At 34.9% G+C, this 18467-nt stretch overlaps 1 long non-coding RNA gene and 1 gene segment (V, D, J or C); both read left to right on the top strand.

Annotated features, from left to right (window-relative positions):
• The window catches only part of LOC140333452 (immunoglobulin heavy constant mu-like), a gene marked incomplete in the record, with an annotated part of 720383 nt that overhangs the window by 84233 nt on the left and 617683 nt on the right, over nt 1-18467 (top strand).
• Nucleotides 7293-8206, top strand: LOC140333463 (uncharacterized). Its single transcript, XR_011921359.1, has 3 exons — nt 7293-7307; nt 7688-7822; nt 7906-8206. It is a non-coding gene; the product is annotated as an uncharacterized lncRNA (long non-coding RNA).

Genomic DNA, 18467 nt, shown 5'->3' with positions numbered 1-18467 from the left:
CCTTTTTCAGAACCCAACAGCCCTTAGCAAGTTTTCCAGAATAGGTAATTAAGTTTTTTATTATTATTATTGTTATTAATATTATTATTATTATTATTATTATTAATAAACAGGATTTATTTAGTGCCAACATATTATACAGGGCTGTACATTAATTAGGAGTTGTAAATTACAGACGGATACAGACAGTGACATATGAGAAGAGGACCTGCCCCGAAGAGCTTACAATCTAGTAGGAAAGTTTACACAAATAAAATGGTGATACGTTCAACACATTGTTTTACTGTCTTTAGACATATACAACATACTGTCTTTACATATATTGCATAATATATATACATATTGCAATTCCGTTTTCTTGCAGATATTACACAGTAACAGAGTAGGAAAAAACAACAATTTTACACTGGCTGTCATTGCACTGACTTTATAAAATGATTGGTAAAAAGAATCAGCTGATTGTTTGGCTTCATTCTTTTACTAGGCAAATAAATCCAGAATGTTTCCCAATGCCAACAGAGTAGCAGTGCAATACCTTGCTGGTCGAGCAGTTGGGAATGATGTAATGGGTCAGGTAATTTTATTCTTTGTATTTTTAATATTCTTGTCAATGAGAGATTGCTAATGTGACATGGGCCTTAAATGTTGTTAATGCTTAAGAAGATGCTGTTTTATAAGATAAGGTAACTAATTATAATTATTACAAAAATCATTATGATTATTTGTCTCGTTTCTAATTGATGGTATAAAATGCTGAATGTTTTCTTCAATAATTAACTGATCATTAGCAGCACAGAAATATTAAATAATTTAGTTTGTCTGGATATGTCCCAACATTCAGATATGTTTAATAATAAAGCAAACTATAGGCATGTTTGTCGCACTCTGGCAAGTCCAGGCACCATTGTTGGTATTGTTCTTTAAGTTTTGCTTTTATGATTTAACTTGTATTTCTTAAAAAGGAAATTATATAAAAAACAGCACTGGGTTGCCAACTTCAAAAGGTATGTGGACTGTTATCACCAGGGCAGCAATGTGGTATTCAGAACTGGATAGGGGTGTAATCTGTTTTATATAATTCTGGTAATTTCTTATGCAATCTCTAATGTTGGCTCTCCATGCCATTCTCTAACATTTGGTAGATAGTCATAGTATTGTTACACAGAATATAGTGTAAGAACCAGCAAATCCACAAGGATCCTAGTATTTCCCTTGTTGTTTAATATTTTAGTTAGTAAGAAAAGGGTAGTTTAGGGTTAGGAAAAATGTAAAGATTTAGGTTTAGGTCATCTTATGACAAACACTCCGTGGTGACACATGCAATACCAGCGTGTGCTATAATAGTTCAGTGCTTTACAGTGTACTTAATTTTGAAGGGCACCCAAACACATCAGAGCAATGTGTCTTCATTTTTTTTACAGGACATGGTAACATTTTTGTGGTGCATTTGTGATTTTAGGTCTATTAAAGTGCATTGGCCATCCATTCAAATAATGGGCTGCCTTGCTATGCTCATCAGTGTGTTTAATAAAGCTCTCCAAAAGATCACCCCACTTTTCCATGATAGTCTATATTCTCCAGTCTTGGGGAGCTTTAAAAAATGAGGCCCAGTATATGTCAACTTATTCATAAGGCTGTACAAGTGTGAAGGCGGCTTTAGAAATAGGTTAGGATTTCCATACACTTGTTAGATTATTATTATTATTGGCCAGCAATTATATAGCACCAGCATATTACACAGCACTTTAAAAAGTCCATTGTCATATCACCAACTTTCCGTCACAGGGGCTCACACTCTAATTAATTGCTTATTAATGTAGTCCAAGGACAATTTTTGAGGGAAAGCCAATTAACCTAGATTAAGAGTTTGTATTGCTAAACTTTTCCAAACTTTCCAACGTTTTTTTCATTTTTTGAGTGGGACAGGTTAAACTGCAACAATCCTTAAGGCAAAGGAAAGCTGCCGGGAGATTGCCATAACATCCTTCTTTATAAATGCAAATTTACAAACGGACAACAAACAGATAAAGAACATCAATTTCATTTAACATTTTTACCATGCAATACTTGGAAACTTTCTAGTCCACATTTGTTTGACAACTTTTCAGACAGAAAATCCTCTCCCCAGCCTAAGAACAAGCTCTGGTCATGATCACTTTCATCTCTCAAAACTTGTATTCCTCTGCTAGGGGGCCTTACTTGATGATAATGTGATAAGAAGACATGGTACACAACAAATAAGACATTGATGGACACATTTTAGATGGAGCATTGGCTGAGAGTTTAAAGTTGGAATATATGTGTGGATTTGTGTTTGTGATAATTTTTTTAAATTCCTTTTTTACTTGCTTGTAGCTGTGGATGAGCTCACTAGGAATTGGGCAAAAACTAACCATGGGGGAACATATACAGTAATTTAAATCAAACTTTCAGGCCAACACCCAAGCCCCAGAACTACCCTTTTTATTGCCTACATATTATAATTAAAAAAAATAATATTCTCCATTCTACCATACACCTAGATATCTTAGAAAAAAGGGCACAGTTACTGGTTCACATTCTCCACCCATTAAATCTAGCTCTCAAGCACTTGCTCAAGGGAATCTAGGACTATAATTGTGATTGACCAGAAACAACCCCCAAAATATTCCGATCCATTTCTAAACCAGTTTTTCTAATAAAATTTAAGCTATGAATAACCTGTAGGGACAGTGAGGTGACAAATTCACCCTTACACATGATAATAATATTAAAAAAAGTAATATAAGTATGCACATTGCTGATATTGTAAGTATTTTTATAATACTTTTAGTGGTGTATTTTATATAAAGGATTTGCTTAAGCTGTCCTTGGGTAATAAGGTGCAATGTTAGGTATCACTGCAATATATATTTTATTACCATTTTCTTGCTATGCTCTTTCTGGTACATATTCAAGAAAAAAAATTGTATATATTCATCAAATGAGTCGAAATCATCACATTTCTTCATGGTTATATATTTTAATGAAATGAAGGAGGAGAAAGGGTATGTGTAGTAAAAATGCAAACTGAGTAAAAATGCAAATTACCTAACCATTATTATTTGTAGCCATCTCATAACACATACTATTGCAGTTTATTACAGTATATAGTCTACATACACACAGCTTCATACAAGAACAGTGAAGATGATAATAAGTTTATCAATATGTCTATTGTGCTTATCAGGTAAAACCTCACAGAAAATGATTTCTTTTACATTGTTGAATTTTCCCTTATTTTTTTCACAATTTCTATAACCCTTTACCTTTTTATTTTCTCATTGTTCAGGTGTCCAGTCTGTAGCACAACTGACCCAGTCTGACCCAGCGGTGATAAAGCCGGGAAACTCCCATACACTGACCTGTAAAGGTTCTGGATTTAATTTTACCAGCTATGGGATACACTGGGTCAGACAGTTTCCCAGTGGAGAGTTACAATGGGTCTCATATGTAAGCTACCCATCAGGGAGCACTAAACAGTATCATGACTCTGTTAAAGGACGTTTTACAATCTTCAGAGATAACAGTAACAGTCTGTCATCTCTAAAAATGGAGAACATGAAAACAGAAGACTCTGCTGTGTATTACTGTGCAAGAGACACACTGATAAAAACATATTGTCCTACATAACAAAAACTGTTATATTCCTTCCTCATGGTATCTGTAGATGGCAACTATATTATGTCCTAACAAGAGCTAATCTACATCTGTTATTTCTAATATTGTGAAAGAGCATATAAACATCTGTTTAAAAAACATATTCTCGCATATTGGGAATTTCCCCCAAAATATTAAAAAAACACATTAGCATAACATTTTCATTGCTTTTGCATATTAATTAATATGTTTTATTATTGTTTCCATAACATTAACATCTACTTTATTATTTTGTTAAAGCTGCGTACACACTTCCAATTTTTATCGTTGGAAATGAACGACGAACGAACGACGAACGACCGATTGGCCAAAAATCGTTCGTAAAAAAAGTAACCAACGACGCCGACGAACGAGGATAGTCGTTGGAAATGAACGACCGGACCTTTTTTTCTCTAAAATCTGCATTTAACCTTTATTATATTAATTATATTGCACCCTTGTTTGGAAAATTCAGTGAGAAATTTAGGATCACTTTTTGCATAAAAAACTGACAGAATTAGAACGCTGGGGGGTTAACAACCAGATTCCAACACATCTCGCAGAATTTTTTTGACTTAACGACACTCCAGGCATTGTCCCGGCAGTTTTTTGGTGTACTCATAAAGCCTTTATGCAAGGCGTATTGATTCAACTGGCATTTAGAGGAAAGAAAAGGAAGTCTAGAGAAATAGATGTGTTGTTAGATAAAATTAAGGGTCCAGAATCTATTTATAAATCTAATGTAACTAATTTTAGCTGAACTTTTTAGGTGTAGAACTGAATTGCAACTGATTGCTAATCAGGAAAGATTCTACAAATACCTAAAAGCCAAATATTACAGCTAAGCAAATAAAGCAGGCATATTGTTAGCTAACCAGCTAAAAGTTAAACTGGCTAAAAGTAAAATAGCTTCCATTGTTCACCATAGTACTAAATCTACAATTAATGACCCACAAGGTATAGCCGATTCTTTTGAAGATTTTTATTACTCTTTGTATAATCTCATTGATGATACTAATAACACAACCTTCACAATCCATTATAACTGCCTTTTTAAAATCAATTAACCTTCTTAATTGTCACCAGATCAATGTAATGATTTAAATCAACCTTTCACTAACCTCGAGATTAAGACAGTTATCAAATCCCTGGCTTTGAAAAAGGTTTCTGGAATTGATGGATTTTCCGCTGAGTATTATTAAGTCATATTACCAGATCTTGACTCCATATTTATCTAGGGTCTACAACCAAGCAATGTCACTGAGATCTTTTCCCACCGAAATGTTTAAAACTGTCGTAGTTATAATTCCCAAGTCTGGGAAGGATACTTCGCAAAGTACAAAATTATACCACAGATTTTAAAATATATGCTAAGATTATTGCATTGAGATTGCTTGATATTACACCTTCTTTTATTAAAGCGGGTCAACAAAGATTTGTTAAGGGTAGGCAAGCTCCCGATGGGACTCAATCCGATGCTCAATCTGCTCATTTTTCGGAGAATAACAAGCTACACTCGACGCCGCAAAGGTGCCCGATCGCCTCCAATGGGGCTATCTTAGGGAAATGCTTACTATATTTGGTTTTCAAGGCTCGATATTGTCAGCCATTATGGCTCTGTACACCACACCTTCGGCCCAAATTTATTTCAGGCATGCTTTCTTCTGCATTCCTTTAAACTAATGGGACAGAAATACCCATTGTCCTCGATCCTGTTTTCTCTGGCTATGGAGCCCCTGGCCCAAAAAATTTGATCTAATGAAGTTATAAAGGGTATAACAATTAATAATAAAACCCATGATATAAGCTTGTTTGCCAATGATGTAATCCTTACACTTACTGAACCAATCACTTCTCTGGAGGCTTTAATGACAGATATTACAGAGTTCAGTAAAGCCAGTTATTACAAGACTAATCTTTCTAAATGTAATATTCTCAAGGTTGGTATTCAAGGTTGGTAAATCTGCAAAACCGCATTTCCCATAAATTTCCATTCTCCTGGGTTCAAAACGCTCTTCCGTATTTAGGGTTGGTAATAACCTACCCTAGTTACAAGAACAACGTTTTGCCAATAATTAAAATACCACAGGGAGATACCAATAGGATGGGCAAAACTGAAGTATCTAAGATGGGCAGAATAGCTGCCTTTAAAATGTTTATGTTGCCCAAAATAATGTATTTTTTCTGGACACTTCCTATTTCACTACTAGCATCCTTTTTTAAAACCTTGCAACAAAAATTAAGGTTCCTTTATCTGGGACAATAAAAAAAACCAGGATAGCTAGTTGGTTTTTAACTAAGCAGAGAAGAGCTGGAGGTGTTGGCTTACCTTCTTTGCATGAATATTATCTTGCTTCTCTAACTGACCAATTGGAGAAATGTCTTTCCCCGACTATAGATAAAAAATAGTTAAATATTGAACAATCGTTATTGAAGGGGAAAGACTATTTAGCCTTTTTGGTAGCATCATCATTGTCTATTGCTGTATCAGTTCCAAAGTTACACACCTTTAAAGCCATGTTATATGCTTGGAAAGTTTTAACGAAACTTCCTGTTTTATGGAAGCTTTCATGACATGAGCATAGCTGTGGGACTCCTGACAGTGTGGGATCCCCAGGTACAAGAGGGCAAATGAGGACAAGGCTCCCCATTCACCTCTAGTACTGAATGGCTGAGGAAAGGCAAACCCTGATGACACTTGAGCCGTCATCGGGGTTTCCCTTTTCTCAGCCAAATAACAGAAACGAGTTCACTGCACTCATGGCCCTGGAGGAGTTGTAGTCATTGGGGTCACCGGCACATCACTCCTTGAATTGTGCACTGGCGAAGACCAAAGGTCATTTAGATTCTTAGATTGCACCTCAGGTAATCCCATGTCACCTGCCATGGGAGGTGACCTGTAACAGCATATTTGTTTAATTGACCGAGTTACAAAAAAAAAAGAAATTTTTTTAAGGGAAAAAAGTAGTTTTTTTTATTAATGTGAAAAATCCTTGCTTCTTACTGTTTTGTAAACTCTATTAAAAAAAACCCTTTATAATTTAATTTACCATATGATTAAATGCATTAAAGTTGGAGTGATTCCAACTTCCTTCCTATTCTCATATACAAATCAACAAAATGTTGTATTTTAAGAAAAATGTGTTTACAGCATCTGCATACAAAAATATCAATATCAATATCAATAAACAAAAATATATTAATCATACAATTTTTCCATACAAAAAAAATCTTTGAAAAATGTAATAATAATATTACCAAGTTACCTTTATAAAACATACATGATCCCTTAAAACCATCATAGCGATTCTTCTTTAGCTGCTATGACACACCATCTCAACGACAAATGCACCACAAAATGGGAGAGCAGAAAGCAAAGTGCCACTCCCCGCACTGAATTCTAATAAATAATTTGCCTTCTTTTAACATACTCTGATTATGTCATCATCCAATATGGGCAAATCTAATGAGCAAACATTCTAAATCAAACTAATTTGAATTCTAAACTATAAACAAGATAAATACAAACACCTACAATGATAAATGGTCCCACAAACTAAATATTATAATATTTTTTTCTTAGGAAATACAAATAGTTATCTCCCCTTACAGGAGAACAACCAATTTGCAATGAGTACAACCTATACAAGGTACAAAATTCCTAATATACATGTTGTTAAAGAAAAATTATCTCATTAAAGGAGAAATGTATTCAATTCTACCCCTTTTGGACCTATGTAGAACTGAGAATTTCAAACATTTTTAAAAGAGTTAGAACACAATAAAAAACAATGATTTTTAAAAAGTATTTTATTATTAATTTAAAAAACCTTGGCTCTTTAAATTTGTTTTTTTTTTTTTGATTATCTGTCAATCAAACATGTTTATTTCATTTTAGGATGTGCTGATATTCAGTTATGTAAATGGACTGATTTATGTACAGTACCTCATTCTAGGTATAATGTTCAGTCTTTTATAGCTTTTAGACCCTATGCAAATATTATCTCTGTTTCCTGTCTCATCCTACCAGGTAGAAAAGCTGATCTGACAGGTTGTGATGATCTAGGGAGCTCTTGGTGTCCACTCCGAACACACAGAACATCCAAAGCAAAAAACGACATCATGTTTCTCTTCTGTTGTCTTGTGTGTCTGTCTTCATGTCTTGGTAAGCCGAAATAATAAAAAACAGCAGTAAACAATTTTGGGATTATCTAGTTTATAACATTATATGCTCATTCTTGTTTACAGGAGTCATGTCACAAACACTCACTCAGTCCTCCGCAGAAGTGAAAAAGCCCGGAGAGACTGTGAAGATGACCTGTGTGGGATCTGGATTTCAAATTTCCAGCACCTATATACACTGGGTTCAACAAGTTCCAGGAGGAGGACTGACATGGGTTGGGAGGATTGATCCTGCTGATGGAGAGACAAAATATTCCTCTTCATATGAGGGGAGATTCACAATAACATCTGATAAATCCCAAAACACAGCATATCTACAAATAAACAATATGAAAGTGGAAGACACAGCCACATATTACTGTGCTAGAGACACAGTGATCCAAGGATGGAACCTCTAATACAAAAACATCCAGCTGCAAGTCTTTCCTTGTACCAGCTGGCTGCAGAATATCCTCACTGATAGTATTAGTATTAAGAACACAGAATCCAGAGCAGTGTTACTTCTGGAGTTGAGGTTGCAAAAATATACAGCAAAGTCAAAAACAAAATTCAGAGAATTTTGAGAATTTTCACTAGAACTCGTCCCGACTTGCGGGAATAGAACTTGCCGACCGGCGTGTACTTATGCACGTCGAGTGTACGCTTTTTATTTATAATTCAGGCCTACAGTGATCCAAGGATGGCTTCTGTAAAAAAAAAAAACATCCAGCTGCAATTCTTTCCTTTTACCCAGCTGGCTGCAGAATATCCTCAGTGATATTTTACTGTATAACATTTAGGCACAGGAAAATCAGAGCTCTGTTCCTTCTTATATTTATATAAAGATGTTCCTAGAATCCTTGATAAATCATTTACCTTACAAGACTATAATAACATTCACAAATGTAAGAGTACAAGGATTAAGATGATAAGGATAGTTAAGGATAGTTAAGAAAATCTTGAGCAAAATATATGTTATTGTTAATATATAATAGTCTACCAGTACACCACAGTTTCCAATAAAAAAAAACTACGTGCATGTTTACATTTTCAGTTCTGGAAAAATTTAGAAATGTCTAAGTTATAGCACACATGCAAATTCTGGGGCACTGAAGATAGTTACTGACACCTAAAGTTTAGCAGGGCCTGTGTATTGGAGAAACTTCACCTGGGACAGTACAGTGCCATTTCTTAGTGTAAAGCTACGTATACATGTAACATGATTGTCAATCTCGATGAAGGACCCTAGCAAAATCTAGTCTATGTACAATGGTCCCTGTGTAATGTAGAGTGCCATTTTATAGTGTAAAGCTATATACACATGCTAGATAATTCTTGTTATCTTGGAGAAAAATCTAGTCTATGTACAGTGATCACTGTGTAGTGTCTGTATGCAGCTTTAATGTTTGTCTTTGACTAAACAGATTGGCAGATTTTAGCTGTGTTTAAATGCTAATTTTAAACTACAAAGTAAATGTTTAAAATGTACTTATTTCAATATGTGTGATTAGGACATTATAAGTTTGTATATTGGGTGACATCAGGTCACTCTTCTACATACAGTATACTGTATATTCAATATTACTTTATTATGTTCAACCAGGGGCCCTGCAAAAATAACATTTAACTGAGGCTGGGTCTTCATGGATGGTTTCCCCAGCATTTAACCTGAAGCCAATGTTTGAAATTCCCATGAATTCCAATGTACACTAGGGCGTTCCCCTGTGGCACATTTGTGAGCAATAAAGATCCTTACAACGTTTAAAAATGTAAAAACATGGGAAATGGGGGGAAACATGGGTAAATGCGCCCATTGATGTCAATAGGGTCGTTTTCTCACATTTTCCCACAATTTTAAACACTTACAAATGTCAGTGAAAACTCCCATTGAATTCAACTTTTATTTTAACATTTATCCCACAATGAAAGGATGATTCCCACAGCTGCTTTCATGACATGAGCATAGCTGTGGGACTCCTGACAGTGTAGGATCCCCAGGCACTAGAGGGCAAATGAGGACAAGGCTCCCTATTCACCTCTAGTACTGAATGGCTGAGTAAAGGCAAACCCTGAGGACACTTGAGCCATCATCAGGCTTTCCCTTTTCTCAGCCAAATAACGAAAGTGAGTTCACTGCACCCAGGGCCCTAGAGGAGTTGTAGTCATTAGGGTCACCGGCACATCACTCCCTGAATTGTGCACTGGTGAATTCCAGAGGTCACTTAGATTCTTAGATTGCATCTCAGGTAATCCTATATCACCTGCCTCGGGAGGTGACCTGTAAAAGCAGATTTGTTTCATTGACTGAGTCACAATATACTGAAATTTGAGCAAATTCAATATGGGCAAATCTAATGAGCAACATTCTAAATCAAACTAATTTGAGGTCTAAATCATAAACAAGGTAAATACAAACACCTACAATGATTAATGGGCTCACAAACTAAATATTATATCATATTTTCTTAGGAAATACAAAAATTCCTAATATACAAGTTGTTAAAGAAAAGTATCTCATTAAAGGAGAAAGGTATTCAATTCTACCCCATTTGGATCTATGTAGAACTGTGAATTTCAAACATTTTAATAGAATTAGAACACAATAAAAATCAATGCTTTTTAAAAGGTATTTTATTATTAATTTAAAAAAACTTTTAGCTCTTTAAATTTCTGTTTTTTGTGATTATCTGTCAATCAAACATGTTTGATTTTTTTTTCAAACATTTCATTTCAGGATGTGCTGATATCCAGTTATTCTGAGTCAATAGTCAGAGAATAAGTACATTTTATTTTTACTAAAAGGCCATAGATATGGAACAGTTTATGCATCCATATCTATAAATCAGTGCAAAAATCTTATCATCTAAAAGTAATTTATTAGAGACAGAAATTTTACTGAAAACAAACACTTATCTTAAACATGCAAAATCATTCATTAATCTAGATTACTTTCTTCCATATGCCTTAAGCACCAAATGTTATTGATTTTATTGTTCAAGTTGTGACTTTATATTTTTAGATTGAAAACTAGAATGGCATTGTTTTTTGGTTTGATAAAACATTTCAGGGATGGCAATCCTTTCAGTAAAGTAATAATGGTTCACGGGTGTAAAATCATATCAAGTGGAAAACAGTTCTGGAATAATGAATTGGCACAAAGGCATTAATGGTACTAAGAAGGAGTATTTACGGTGGTAATGGAGCTGTAAAGCTCAGAGTTTGCTGAGAGGGAGTGGATAGTTCTCTGGTAAGCATGAATTCTGGGATATGTCTAAAACATGAGAGCCTTAGTGGAGTTGCATATTATATATGAAATAAAGTCTCTCTTACCTTCTAGTCTGAGGAAAGACTTATGTGATAACCCCACTATCTTTCCAAAGCAGGTTTAATACTTTTTGTTAATTAGGGAAAGGCCCTTAACAATTTAGGAAACATATGGTAATATTCTAGTCCAAGGAAGGTATGGTAATGGTTTTAGAAGATTTTCACTTTCTTTCAAATACCAGTTTTAGGTTTTAAAATCTAAGGGGAAATAATCCAGTTGGAGAAAGGAGAATGGAAATGGAAGGAGAGAAAAGAGGTTGAAATAAGAGGAAAGAAAGCCTGGGGCTAGGAAGTGGGATGGGAATAGTAGAGCAGGTAATATAAAGTCCCATGTAAAGTCTCCTGTGTGACAATCATTTACCCTGGTGAAAATCTTCTTGGGGAGAGTGACTGTATGCCATGATCAGGATGACCGGCTGCTTTTTTGAAGAGTTACATGGCAACGTGAATACAGCTTAAGTACCCAAGCAGCCTGGCTATAAGAGTATGAAGGAAAGTACTGTAAAGTATAATAATGAAGAGCACTGTTACAAGGAAGGAGAGAATATACATCCTTGATTTCAATCCAAGACATGATGTGAACTTCAACCCCTAATAAGATGCAGGGTGCCCGAAACTCAAGTGAATCCCGGCTGTGTTGGGTGGAAAACCATTGTACCCTGGACTGCCTTGAGAAAGACAGATCAGCTTTAACAAAAGCACCTTCTTTCTGAGAGTCATAAAATGTCATAACCATAAGAGAGAGAGCGAAAGAAAGTTAAGAGGCTACAGAAAAGGAAGTCATTGGAGTTTCAGGAGAGATGCAAAAACAAATGTCACTGTTCTTTATGGTATACCTGTCCTCATTATTAGCTGCCAGTAACTTTGATTACTATATGGTATATGGTTACTATATTTGGTTATTATGTTATATTCTTGACATTGGCATAAAACAACATAATGTGTCTCTGAGACAGAAGATGGCACCAAAGCACTTAAAATAAAAGTCTAGATAAATCAATCTCTCAAAATTCAATGAAAAAAATTAGATGAGGAGCTATTTAAAGAGACTTTTCCGTTTTTCTATTTCCGAAAGCACACTTTGGAAGAAAAACAGCCAACAATGTTTTGGCAAATTGGGTAAGCTGAAGCAGCAAACACATTGGCACTCACAAGAAGCTAAATGCTATCATGGACAACTAAGCATGGAATAAGTTGCCTTAAAATGAAATTGGACCTTACAGCAAGCAAAGCTTGTTTAGATATTTCCTCAGTATGCATAACATGTCTAAGTGTATAAATAAAATAGTTATGCATGTGTTAGTAGGAAGAATGGGAATCTAGGTCACATGATGGTCACATGACCGTGGGAACTTTGCAGTCACAGCTGTGACTGCAGGCAATCCCCGGGCGCTAGAGGTTGAATGGGGACCCATTCATTCCCCATTCATCACATCTAGTGCCCTGTGTTCTTGGATAGAGAAACTCAATCCAAGAACACTTACTACTAGTACAGTGCAACAACAGCAATCAGGATTCAGGGCTGCAAGTGCAATCTGATTGCTCTTGCAGCCGTTATTAGTCCCTAAAAATACCCCAAATTCTCCCACTCTTGACTTCAATGGTGTTTGAATTCGGCATTCGATCACCCAAACAATATCTCACTTTTCGATCAAATGTTGAATTTGCCATATTTTAAAGTTGTCCAGTAAAGAAACCATTTCAGAAAGGTCCGCTATGAGTTTATAACCCCTTTTAAGCCAAGTAGATAAATTTAAATAGGGAATTACATAATCAAATGATTGAGTTGGAGTTGGAATCACTAATAAATCTTCCATAAAACAGGAAGTTTCGTTAAAACTTTCCAAGCATATAACATGGCTTTAAAGGTGTGTAACTTTGGAACTGATACAGCAATAGACAATGATGATGCTACCAAAAAGGCTAGATAGTCTTTCCCCTTCAATAATGATTGTTCAATATTTAACTATTTTTTATCTATAGTGGGGGAAAGACTTTTCTCCAATTGGTCAGTTAGAGAAGCAAGATAATATTCATGCAAAGAAGGTAAGCCAACACCTCCAACTCTTCTCTGCTTAGTTAAAAACCAACTAGCTATCCTGTTTTTTTTTATTGTCCCAGATAAAGGAACTCAATATCTGTTGCAAGGTTTTAAAGAAGGATGCCGGTAGTGAAATAGGAAGTGTCCAGAAAAAATACAGGATTTGGGGCAACATAAACATTTTAAAGGCAGCTATTTTGCCCATCCAAGATAGTTCAGTTTTGCCCATCCTATTGGTATCTTCCTGTATTATTTTAATTATTGGCAAAATAATTGTTGTTCTTGTAAATCTCTGAACTAGGGTAGGGTAATACCACCCCTAAATACGGAAGAGCGTTTTGAACCCAGGAGAATAGAAATTTATGGGAAATGCGGTTTTGTAGATCTAAAGGAATACCAACGTTGAGAATATTACATTTAGAAAGATTAGTCTTGTAAAAACTGGCTTTACTGAACTCAGTAATATCTGTCATTAAAGCCTCCAGAGAAGTGATTGGTTCAGTAAGTGTAAGGATTACATCATTGGCAAACAAGCTTATATCATGGGTTTTATTATTAATTGTTATACCCTTTATAACCTCATTAGATCTAATTTTTTGGGCCAGGGGCTCCATAGCCAGAGAAAACAGGATCGAGGACAATGGGTATTTCTGTCCCATTAGTTTAAAGGAATGCAGAAGATAGCATGCCTGAAATAAATTTGGGCCGAAGGTGTGGTGTACAGAGCCATAATGGCTGACAATATCGAGCCTTGTTTATCGAACCAAATTTAGTAAGCATTTCCCTAAGATAGCCCCATCGGAGGCGATCGGGCACCTTTGCGGCTTCGAGTGTAGCTTGTTATTCTCCGAAAAATGAGCAGATTGAGCATCGGATTGAGTCCCATCGGGAGCTTGCCTACCCTTAACAAATCTTTCTTGACCCGCTTTAATAAAAGAAGGTGTAATATCAAGCAATCTCAATGCAATAGTCTTAGCATATATTTTAAAATCTGTGTTATAATTTTGTACTTGCTAAGTATCCTTCCCAGACTTGGGAATTGTAACTACTACAGCTTTAAACATTTCGGTGGGAAAAGATCTCAGAGACATTGCTTGGTTGTAGACCCTAGATAAATATGGAGTCAAGATCTGGTAATATGACTTAAAATACTCAGCGGAAAATCCATCAATTCCAGAAACCTTTTTCAAAGCCAGGGATTTGATAACTGTCTCAATCTCGAGGTTAGTGAAAGGTTGCTTTAAATCATTACATTGATCTGGTGGCAATTAAGAAGGTTAATTAAGTTTAAAAAGGCAGTTATAATGGATTGTGAAGGTTGTGTCGTATTAGTATCATCAATGAGATTATACAAAGAGTAATAAAAATCTTCAAAAGAATCAGCTATACCTTGCGGGTCATTAATTGTAGATTTAGTACTATGGTGAACAATGGAAGCTCTTTTACTTTTAGCCAGTTTAAGTTTTAGCTGGTTAGCTAACAATTTGCCTGCTTTATTTGCCTAGCTGTAATATTTGGCTTTTAGGTATTTGTAGAATCATTCCTGATTAGCAATCAGTTTCAATATCAATTCAGTTCTACACCTAAAAAGTTCAGCTGAAATTAGTTACATTAGATTTATAAATAGATTCTGGACCCTTAATTTTATCTAACAACACATCTATTTCTCTAGACTTCCTTTTCTTTCCTCTAAATGCCAGTTGAATCAATATGCCTTGCATGAGTACACCAAAAAACTGCCGGGACAATGCCTGGAGTGTCGTTAAGTCAAAAAAATTCTGCGAGATGTGTTGGAATCTGGTTGTTAACCCCCCCAGCGTTCTAATTGTCAGTTTTTTATGCAAAAAGTGATCCTAAATTTCTCACTGAATTTTCCAAACAAGGGTGCAATATGGGTCTAAAAGCTATAAAAGACTGAACATTATACCTAGAATGAGGTACTGTACATAAATCAGTCCATTTACAGGAACGTTGGTCATATCAGTCCTCATCTGGGGTTTAGATGATAAGATTTTTGCACTGATTTATAGATATGGCTGCATAAACTGTTCTATATCTATGGCCTTTTAGTAAAAATAAAATATACTTATTGTCTGACTATTGACTCAGAATAATTGAATATCAGCACCGCCTAAAATGAAATAAAAGTGTTTGATTGACAGATAATCACAGGAAACAGAAATTTAAAGAGCTAAAAGTTTTTTTTAAATTAATAATAAAATACTTTTTAAAAAGCATTTCTTTTTATTGTGTTCTAATTCTATTAAAAATGTTTGAAATTCACAGTTCTACATAGATCCAAAAGGGGTAGAATTGAATACATTTCTTCTTTAATGAGATCATTTTCTTAAACAACATTAATATTAGGAATTTTGTACCTTGTATAGGTTGTACTCATTGCAAATTGGTTGTTCCCCTGTAAGGGAGATAACTATTTGTATTTCCTAAGTAAAAATATTATAATATTTAGTTTGTGAGACCATTTATCATTGTAGGTGTTTGTATTTATCTTGTTTATGGTTTACACCTCAAATTAGTTTGATTTAGAATGTTTGCTCATTAGATTTGCCCATATTGGATGAAGGCACAATCAGAGTATGTTAAAAGAAGGCAAATTATATATTAGAATTCTGTGCGGGTAGTGGCACTTTGCTTTCTGCTCTCCCATTTTGTGGTGCATTTGTCGTTGAGATGGTGTGTCATCAGCTTGAGAAGAATCACTATGATGGTTTTATGGATCATGTATGTTTTCTAAAGGTAACTTGGTAAAAAAAAATTACATTTTTCAAAGATTATTTTTGTATGGAAAAATTGTATATTGATTATTTTTTTGTTAATTGATATTGATATTTTTGTATGCAGATGCTGTAAACACATTTTCCTTAAAATACAACATTTTGTTGATTTGTATATGAGAATAAAAAGGAAGTCTGAATCACTCTAACTTTAATGCGTTAAATCATATGGTACATTCAATTATAGAGGGCTTTTTTATTAGAGTTTACAAAACAGTAAGAAGCAAGGATTTTTCACAATAATAAAAAAAAACCTTTTTTCCCTTAAAAAAATTTCATTTTTTTGTAAATCTGTCAATTAAACAAATCTGGGGAAACCATCCATGAAGACCCAGCCTTAGTAAAATGTTATTTTTGCAGGGCCCTTGGTTAAACATATTATAGTAATATTGAATATATAGTAAAATGTATACTAATGCAGCAACATAGATTAGGATAACACACAAAACAACAGCCCCTCCAAAGCAAAAAGCAACTTACAAAACACCCTTATATATGCTCAAATTTAAGAGCACAGGTGATACAAATTCGCTATTGGGTCACAACAGAGAGGCCCGTAGCCATAAGAATTAGGCGCAGGGTCACATGACCAGGTGCGAGGCCTAGCCCAGAGCTTTTAAGGGGTTAAGAAAAAGGTAGTGTTGCTAGAGGGGGCTGGGCTAGTATACAACGTGGGGTAGGAGGAGCACTGTTCTCTAGAAACAGCTGTAAGGTTCTGCTTGCTACACGAAATACACGTTGAGACGTGCTACCTGCTCTCCAGAACTGTGTCAGATGTCCGCGGGTACTGCGAGACGAAGGCTGGACTGTGTGTGGAGGTAAGTATAACCTTCAAAAATCTATAATATGTTTGAAAATACGGCACTCCTCAGGAAAGGAGGTTGCCGGATTTTTGAATGTCAGCCTGTATTAATAAACCAACCATCTAACATCCAAGCATCAGAGTATTGTGTGCAATTTTCTCTGCAATATGTCTTTTGGTAAGGCGTCAAATTGATTTTAAATTGGCTGCCAACTCATGGCAGTAGGTTGCCATATATAACCATATATATACCATATATACCCTTGTTTATTAATCTATAACTCTGGTTTAAGAACCAAGGACTTTTGTCCCAAGTGACAATAAATTTGAGGAATGGGAAACCCAGACTTTTTAAAATGGTGTGCTCACATCCTTCTTTTTTTAATCTTGGCATTAGTTTATATTTCTCATGACTTCCCATGGCTTGCCTTTTTGTTTGACATTTGCTAAGATATCCATCCTACAAATGGCCAGACTTTTAATGATATAGTGAGGTTTACTGTTAATTTTGGCACATTACATCTTTTTTTATATTGAAACCTGGTGGATGGTTTCTGTTTAGTGATTTATAAACCTGGAATAAGCATTAAAGAGTTCAGAGTTCTTGACTAGTGACCCTATGTTACAATATATGAATTAGAAATTCAACTCAAGAATCAGCAATGAAAGCTCCCTAATTCTTTGCTCATTGGATAAACTATGCATCTTATTGAGAAAGATTAGCGAAATGTAACCTTTCATTTTCATTAGAATGTTTATAAAATAAAAATAGTTTAGGTGTTCTGCATGATACATACGTGATTCATTTTGTTTTATATTTCTAACACGTGCAGTCATTCTATGTATGTCCTTCCACCTGCTGATATAATGAAGAAGTGATTTACTAGTTACTAATGAAGTAAATACAGTACAGCTTCACAATTCTTGCAACCTCCGGACCTGAGGTGTGCCGGATCTTCGAAAATTACGCATGTTATATATGCTGTATATATTAAAATGAAATACCACCAAATGAAATGACACTAAAGGAAAAGCAAACTAAATTTTAATGTTCACCGTCTAAATAAAACAGTTTTACAGAATTTTAGTTCAACTAAACAAAATAGTGCTTCAGAATTTTAATCATTACAGTACCCTCAAAAAGAAGCTAAATAGCAGATAGGCTGTCAGGATAATCATCTTCATGACTGACAGTAACAGCATCCTCAGCAGCAGGAACAGCTTCATTTTATGGAGGAAAAGCAAGACCTAACAGCTGATTCTGGAGTACAGCACCATCTAAACATAAACAGTGCTCCGAAATCCATGCCATATAGCAATATCAATATTGTTAATTTAATTTATACTTAATATAATTCATGACTTAATTAATAGCAGTGCACATGTATGGAATACATATTTTATTAAGTTACTTCTCTGTGTTCTGCAGTAAGATCTGATTCCAATATACACATTACCAGCCAATGGTATATATATCAGCTGTTATATGCAAATAAAGCATATATTTCCAAATATTAAAATGCCATCCGGATAAAAGCAAGTGCGGACTTCATTTTTTACACCAACCTGAAATTTGAAGAGTTTTTTTTCATAATGAGGACTTTAATTGACTATTTAATAATACTGACATGCCTGTCAGGTGAGCAGATACTAAACATTTTTTCATAGTGATCCAATTCAAATTAAT

Source organism: Pyxicephalus adspersus, chromosome 6, assembly GCF_032062135.1.
Source record: "Pyxicephalus adspersus chromosome 6, UCB_Pads_2.0, whole genome shotgun sequence".
In the NCBI taxonomy this organism is placed as follows: domain Eukaryota; kingdom Metazoa; phylum Chordata; class Amphibia; order Anura; family Pyxicephalidae; genus Pyxicephalus; species Pyxicephalus adspersus.
Note: the sequence above shows the minus strand (reverse complement) of the source record. Positions and strands in the feature narration are given on the sequence as shown.